The following is an 8,608-nucleotide window of genomic DNA, read 5'->3' on the forward strand; positions in this document are numbered from 1 at the left end:
GCTGCAAATCAACACTGAAGGACACTTTCTAAAGTGGCTTTAATAAATGAGCACTTGCACATCTAAGGCAAGCGGTAATGCTCCACTGCAGCCACCACAGTCTGGATTTATTTGTATCGTCAAAAAGATATGGGATAGAAGTATTAAAAGACAGTTCAGTTTTTGGGCAGGAAACAGGTGTCAGTTAATGGAAACTATTAATAAGTAGAAAGATTACACAATGATCAGTAATCTGACCCTGTTCCGTCCCCCCCACCTGCCCCACTTCCCCACACACTTGGTCAAATTCATCCCTGCAGTAATACTACTAGTGACTGCAGTTAAGTTACACTGTGGATTCATTTGTCCCCCATTTACAAATTGATAAATGGGATCCATTTTCAAAGCGGCAAAATCTGTTTAGGTCTTTATGGGCCAAAAGCGTCTCAACCCACCCTCTTATTTGTGCACCTAAATTCTTCACGGTCACAGTTATAGGCATACAGTTTTAAAAATACCCCAAAACTTGGATTTTCTTGACATAACTTGAATTGGCACACAAAGCTCAGAAAGGCAGCAAGCCAACTGCTTTAAAGATCTTCTCACACATCACTTCACATTACTCATGTTGAACTAAGTGCTATACAATCAATACACTGAGGATATTTTTCCAGAACAAAAGTATAAACATTTCCAGTACAGTGCAGCTTATAAATTTGCTTGCCATGTGGTATTGTCTGAGTTTCCATAATTATGGTTATAAGAAAGCATTTATATTTTAAAAGGAAAATAAATTGATAGGTTCCCATGTCCTTCACCCCCTCCTGTCTGCAAGCTCATGCACCCCTTGGTACATAGAGTTTGTCATATAGTTTATCTTTCCTAACAGAGGGAGGGAGTTTTTGTGGAAAGCCCTTGTTAAAATACTGGCAGCAATTCATTGGTTTGAAGCAATTTAAAAAAGTAACATTACTACACCTAGTCCTAATGAGTTCTGACTCGTTAATAAACTAAACTCCCACTACACCATTCATCATGCCCAGCCCTTCTAGCTGCTAACAACTCTAACATCAGAAGACTAAAAGGTTTATAGTAGTATTCATAATCCTGAAAATAAAGTAAGAAATTGTTGCAAGAGAAGAGCTGGATTCAATTAAGAAAATGTCAGTTTTCTACACTGCAGAAGTTCACCAAGGCTCTATACACACCAGAGAATTGAAAGCCAGTAACAACAACACTGGAACCAGACAGTAAAACAAACGCAAACAAAAGAAAAACAAAAAATATTTAAAATAGTTATATATTAAAAAAATCAAGGAGATTGCACACTGAGGAGGTGAGTAACATGAACTCAGATAGACTTTCTTTTGAGAAAACAGCACTTAGAATGTGGGATGAAAGACAAAGTCAGCAATAGAAAATCCTAGCACACATCAAATCAAGACAGAAATGGGACATTTCGAAAGAGGAGGGTTGGTTGGGAAGACATATGTAGTTAATTCTGGAAGATAAAGATAGGGAGATGACCAGCTATGGAATATAGGTGGATTGGCATTTTCTCAGGTTACAGGGGATTGGTCTTTCTGACTCCAGCCTGGAAAAATCATCCCATGATATTTAATATTCATACACTCACAGATACAATTATTTTAAGTGCAATGTTTAACTTCAATAATATAGATTGAAGTTAAATGTTGCACTTAAAATAATTATACAAAAAACCCCATTTTTAAAAAAATCAGTTCTTGCGTCTATGCCAGAAAAATATAATGTCCATTAACCATATGTTGTCTTACATGTTAACACAAAAGCTCAAAAGGCCTACCTCTCAGCTCTTTATTCAGGTAAATCTCCCATTGCCTTCCAAGACATGATCTGGACAAATAAATTAATATAGCTGGCACTCGGACATGTCATACAGCAGCACTCACAGATGCATGCATGCTAATTATGCACAGTAAGTTCAACACCAAGAAGGCTACAAAGTTTTTGATACAACAGCATGGAAAAGCTAGGGAGCTAATGAATCTCAAGAGTTTACTCAGCTTTTGAATTTTAAAATTCAGTACATTAGTATCCTCTTCTTAATAGATAAATCATTCGCCACTCATTTCCTTCCCCCTTTTACTGCTCACATTTTACCAGGTCATACCATATCATCTGAGATGGCCTCAGGGGTCTTTGGACAATCAAATGCATGGAACACAAAGGTTGAAAAAGCAATCACAGGTGCAAACTCTGCTATCTCTGATCCCATGTAGGGCACTGTAATCATTCTCTTGCTCCAGGGTTCAAAAGCTACTACACCCTGACCCAGCGCATTATAAATCATGCAAAGTTTCCAGAAGTATTCCACCTTCCCTCCCCCTGCCTTCTGCTCTGAAATGAACTGAACTGTTTTATGTAAAGGTACAGGTTGAAAATTTCAAATCTCAAAGTTCAGGTCCTTCTAGCTTTCAGAGATACGCATACTGAACAGGGTAGGAGAAAGTCTGTATGAGGGATTTCAAAAGGATCACTGTGAAAACAGCTGGTTGGCTACTCAGAAAGTACATAAAGAAGTGCACCACTGGCTAACCACTCCTTCTGCTTCCTGACCGGCTCCAGGTTCTTGCCCCAGTCTTTGACTCCAGATCTAACCCTTGGCTCGAAGCTCTGACTCCGACCACTAGGGATGACCACGCATTTTCATTCCCAGGAGTGTTTCTCAGGTCCATAGCCCTCCCAGTTGATCAAGTACCAAAGTGTGCGCCACTTAACCTTAGAATCAAGGACCTCATGGACGACATATTCTAGTATTTGATTTATTCTCTTCATCTGGCTATTCATTTAGGGATGGTAAGCAGAAGAGGGAAAGGCGTGAACCCCTAGCATTTGGAGGGCTTCACGTCAGAAACAGGAAATGAACTGTGAACTGCAATCGGCAACGATGCAATATGGGATCCTGGGTGGCAGGAAATAAAGTCAAAACAGGAAAAGAACAGGGCACACCAAAGCAGTCACTGATTGAAGGCCTTGACCCTGTGTATATATTCCAAGTTCTTGTGGTTGGTGTAAACCTCAGCTCCTTTAGGGTAGTAGTGCCACATGCAAAAGGCAGCTTTAAATCACCAGAAGATCCTTGTAGAAGATTTTATAATTTTGCTCCACAGGAGTGAGGTTCTTAGAATAGAAGATGCATGGATGCAGCACCTGCTGGGGTCCATACCTCTAGGAAAGCTTTGCTCCAATTGCTATGTTGGAGGTGTCTGCTTTAATGATAAAAGCTTGCGTGCTATCAGGGTGGTCCAGTATGAGATTGGTGGTGAATCTAACCATTAATTGCTCAAAGGCATGCTGGGTCTTGGTGGACCAATCAAACTTGGCATTCTTGCAGACCAGAGAGGCAAGTGGTGTGATTTGTTCAGAGAACCTTGTAATAAAGCCCAAGAAATGGTGTAGGTCTCAGATGTTTCATGGTGTTGCCTAACTGTGGACAGCTTCTACCTTACAAAGATCAATTTGGACATTCTTTAGAGACAGGGTAAGCCCCAGAAACTCTATGGCAGTATGGTCAAAGGCACATCTCTGCAACTTAGCATACAGGCCCTGTTGGCAAAATCTCTCAGGAATAGTTCAGATATGTCTGGTGTCATGCTCAGGGTTGTCCAAGAAAACCAATATATGATAATACATTACCACATACTAGGTGACCAGATGTCCCAATTTTATAGGGACAGTCCCAATTTTCGGGGCTTTTTCTTATATAGACACCTATTACCCCACCCCCCACCCCCTGTCCCGATTTTTTACACTTGCTATCTGGTCACCCTACCACATACTGGTCCAAGTGTCTCAAAAAATGTCACTGATGAGATGTTTAAATGTGGCAAGAACATTAACTAGAATGAATGGCATTGTATTACGAGGTATTCTAAATCAGGAGTTCTCAGCCTTTTTCTTTCTGAGCCCCCCCCACCCCAACATGCTATAAAAAGTCCAAAGCCCAGGGTAGGGGGAAGGCTTGTGGCATTAGGGGTTGAGCTGCAGGGAGGGGAGGCGCTCAGAGCTGCTGCTCTGAGGAGTGCCGGGTACAGGCATACTTTGACACATTTGCGGGGGCAGGGCCCCAGGGGGTTCGGGACAGCTCCACATGGAAGGCCTGGGAAGAGAGTGCCACCTCCACCCCCCTGACTCACCTCAGCAGGCCACTCAGCTGATCTGGGTTGGGGGTGGGGGGTGCAACTAAAAATTATAACTCAAAGGGGAGGGGGGGCTCAGTTCAAAAAGTTTGAAAACCACTCAGGGTGCAGGGAGGGGGTACCTCAGGGTGCAGGAAGAGAGTAGCTAGGGGTTGTGTGTGGACAGTGAGGTATCTCAGGGTGCAGGGAGAGGGGTAGCTAGGGGATGTGTGCTGGGAGGGCTCCTCCTGTGATCGTTGCTCCCTGAGCGTGGCTCTTACTGGCTGTGCAAGCAGTCAAAGGGGACTAGAAGCTGAGGAGCAGCCGCACCAGCAAGAGGAAGAGGAGGAGACAGGGAAATGCCGCAGCTGTGCTCCATAGCACCAGTCAGAGCAGTAGTTGCCCCGAACTGCCCAGGTCTGGCTTCCCACCCCCAACCTGGCCAGGGGCTGAGGCCTCAAGGAGGGGGAGGGGGAGAGATGGGGGGTGGAGCTGCCCCCAGGACTGCCCCACTCTGGTTAAGGTACTGCACCCCCTGTGGCCCCACTCCAACTCCACCCATGGGCTCAGGGCTTCTGCCCCAGGAGGTGCCAGGGCTTATGGACCTCCTGAAGCCAGCTCATGGACCCACAGGGGACCACGGACCCCTAGTTGAGAACTGCTTCTCTAAATGACTGTATTGGGTCCAAAAGACCGTCTTCCATTTGTCTCCTGCCCTGATGTGTACAAGGTTTATGCTCCCAAGACATCCAGTTTTGTGAACATTCAAGTGGCTTGATATGATCCAAAAGTTCAGGCATAGTGGGTATCGATTCCTGACTGTTATCTGGTTCAGAGCTTCGTAGTCAACACAAGCAGAGGCTACCATCTCTCCCCGCCATTCCCCCCTCCCCCCGCCCACACACACAGTTCCAGCGGCGAAGATGGATAGGCAAATTAATCTCTTGGCTAGGTTTTCCTGGAAGTACATATGCAGAACAGCCAACTCAGGCTCTGACATGACATAAATGTGGCCAAACAGAAACTTTGCCCCTGGTTGCAAGTTTAGAGGGCAGTCATTCTCACTGCGTGGAGACAGGGAATCTGAATTTCTCTTTTGAAATACATAAGCAAAGGCACCCTATTTAGAAGGTAGTCATAGAGCAGAGTCAGCAGGAAAACCTGGCAGGTCAGTAACCACCCTGGACAGTTATGTGCCCCACACCTGCTTGAACCAGGCAATGCTGTTGGCAGAATCCCAAGTGAAAACTGACCCTTTGTTCCTTCCAGTGGGTTGTGGAGAGTCAGCCAGGAGACACCCAGGATCAGGGGAAAGTACAGGGAATGAATCACACTAAATTACAGCATTTCTTGGCGCCCCTGAGTGGTAACCTCCAGAGGTACAGTTTCTGTGGTCACCAGTCCCAAGGATAGGAGGCAAAAAGAAAAGGAGTACTTGTGGCACCTTAGAGACTAACCAATTTATTTGAGCATGAGCTTTTGTGAGCTACAGCTCACTTCATCGGATGGGATAGGAGGGACCCATTAAGTGTCTCCAACCAGTCTGGAACAGACTTGGACTGCAGGGGAATTTACAGGATTTGGGCTGTTGCCAAGCCATCAGCTACACCTGAGTCTATGAGAGCCCAGTGCATAGGGAGTTGCCAGGATTGTCCAGGAACAAATAGCCAGGTCAGAACTTGAAGGTGCAGAGCCAACCAGTGGGACGCAGTGTGTGTTCTGGTGAAAAACCGGAGCTGAGGACTCAGGGGGTCTACCCTGTCATATCCCTTACCGAGTCTGGCCCGGCTTGTTTTCCAGATCCCTTTGAGCTGGGTTCCTTATAGAGCAGACAGAGATGGAGTGGCCCAACTCACCACAATCAAAACATAGATTAAGGTATCATTGTCATTTCTTTTCCTCAGCAGCATGTTGCCAACAGCCCAGGTTTACCTGTATTGGTTCAGCATGCTGAGCAGGGTTTGATGACAGGGGATGTGGACTAGGCAGTTGAGACAACTCTATTCGCTCCTCCCACTGTTTATGCAACTGATTGGCAATCCAAATGGTGAGATCAGTGAAGGCATCCAGACCTGCTGGGGTTTCTACTCAGGCCATATCTTCCGTAACCTCCTCCTGCAGGCCCCATCAGAATTAGTACAACTGGGCTGCCTCATTCCACTCCATATCTGACAGGAGTCAATGCAAATGTATGGTGTAGGAGGCAGTTGTGCCTTCCTGCTGCAGAAGTTCCTGCAAGGTGGCCTCAGCCGAGTGGGCACAATAAGGGTCAAAGATTGTTGAAATCAACTCTAAGAAGTTATTCCAGTTGGTTAGCACTGTGCTATCATCTTCCAGTAAGGAGGTGGCTCAGTTCAATGCTTCCCTGGTCAACAGGCTAATTACCAGGCCTACCTGGTCAAAAGAGTAAACTTGTAGATGAAGTACGAACAGTGGCAAAGGATCATAGAACTCTAGAACCTCTGATGGTTTCCCATCAAACCGTTCCAGCAGGGGAATCACAGGTCTTTATTTGGAGGGTGATGCCACAGGCCGGGGCCAAAGAACACTGTTCTCTGCATGAAGTTGAAGCACTTGGTCCCGCAGCATCTGGTTCTTGGTTGTCAGCTGCATAATTTGGGTCTGAATCACTTGATTGTCTGCCTGAAGGTGGGCTACCTGCCCTGGTGATTCCGGCACCCTTTGGGGCCGGGGGAGCAGTGCTGGTTCTATCTTTCCCCATGGAGCCCACCCCAGAAGGCTTAGAGTGGTCCACACAAACTGTCACGACTGGAGTTTGGGCAGTCCTCCCTAGTGGTTGGAGCAGAAGTTGGAGCCAGGAGTCTTGCCATGAGTCAGATCCAGAGTCAGAGACAGGGCAGGAACCAGGAGCATGGCAGAAAAGTAAGAGCCAGGAGTCCAGTGAGAAGGCAGGATCTGATGAAGCAGCCAACCAGGAAGTCACCAAATTTCACAGACAACTTCCTGTACCTCCTTCTGACTTAAATAGCACAGCTGGACCAATCGGTGGGGCCAGGCACTCCTCCACTCAGGACACATCTAGGCGGTACCCGTGATGGAGCCAGGGTTCTATTAGCCAGTCAGTCCACTAGTCACTAACAAGCTGCTAGATGGTGGCTGGACAGCAAAGGCTGCCCGCAGACCTGGGTTCAAGACATGTGCATCCTCATACACAGCTCCTACCTGAGATAGGACTGTGAATCTGCTATCCCCACAGAATGACTAAGGAGGCTCCATTCCCCATCACAACTCCTAGTACTGACTAGGTGTGTGCCTATATTGCTCATATTGACTGTATGTGCATAAGGGGGCTGCATTAAGGTTGCATATGCAACCTTAATTCCAACATTTCCTAACTATTAAGGTTGCAGTCAAACACCCAAAAATGTTCTTTTAATGTAGTTTGTGGGTAATTGATGATAATGCTCAAAATGTGCTACACAAACAAACATTAACTAAGATATCTCCTTGCCCTGCTGAGTTTAGAATCTACGGTTATGGCTACACTAGAGAGCTTACAGCGGCGCAGCTGCATCGACATAGCGCTCCCAGCAACATAGACCTGTTCACACTGGCGCTTAGGTCGGTGTAACTTATGCGCTCAGTGGGTGGCTTATCCACACCCCGAGCGACTAAGTTATACCAACTTCAGTGGTAGTGTATTTCAAAACACACACATATATGAGTGCACATATACATCTGCAAGCCCACTATCCTAGTGTACATAAGCTATGGAAGACTATAGCTGTTGCTGCTCAGTTAGCAATATTCTACCTCTCTCCCCTCCCCGCCCCAAAAAAGAAACAAAACAAAAAAAACCCAAAGTCTTCCTTTAATTAATTACTCTGGCAATTCTAGGTCTTGACATTCTGCTACCTCAAACACTCTCAGGGTGGTTTGCCTTAAAGCATTGTTCCATCACCGAATCCTCTCAATTCTGTGCAAGGACAGCAAAGGCTTTGAAATAGAGACACGGCTCCACAGTACAGGAGCATTAGCACACCTCTGAATATTAACCCATTCTCAACCTCCACTCTCTGTATCCATGAGGTCCTTACATCTGAATACCAGAAAGGTTTAAACATCAGCTTCTTGAGTGTGTAGGTGTCAACGCTCAGTGTTATTAGTCAAGATAAAACCAACAAACTTGGGTAATATCTCTGCACTTCTCATTTTAAGAGCACTTTCCAGACAGAGGGCTCCAATTCCACTGTGTTCTTGAAAAGTGGAATTTAAAATTAGTTTTTCATGTTTTGTCTAAATCTCATTTTGCAAGTTTAGCAGATATTGCTTCATATTTCTAGCTCTCATTTGTTTTTCTTTTTTAATTGCAGCCACATCAGCAAAAAGAGTGCCAAACTCAAGAGTACTGTCTATTAAAGGTGAACTGCAAAGGATTTTTGAAAAGTTAGGTTTATTCCCTTTTTTGTGTACTTATAGTGTGTAATTAGAAATATCAGGAAGGTCAA

This window comes from Lepidochelys kempii, chromosome 5 (assembly GCF_965140265.1).
Source record: "Lepidochelys kempii isolate rLepKem1 chromosome 5, rLepKem1.hap2, whole genome shotgun sequence".
Lineage (NCBI taxonomy): Eukaryota > Metazoa > Chordata > Testudines > Cheloniidae > Lepidochelys > Lepidochelys kempii.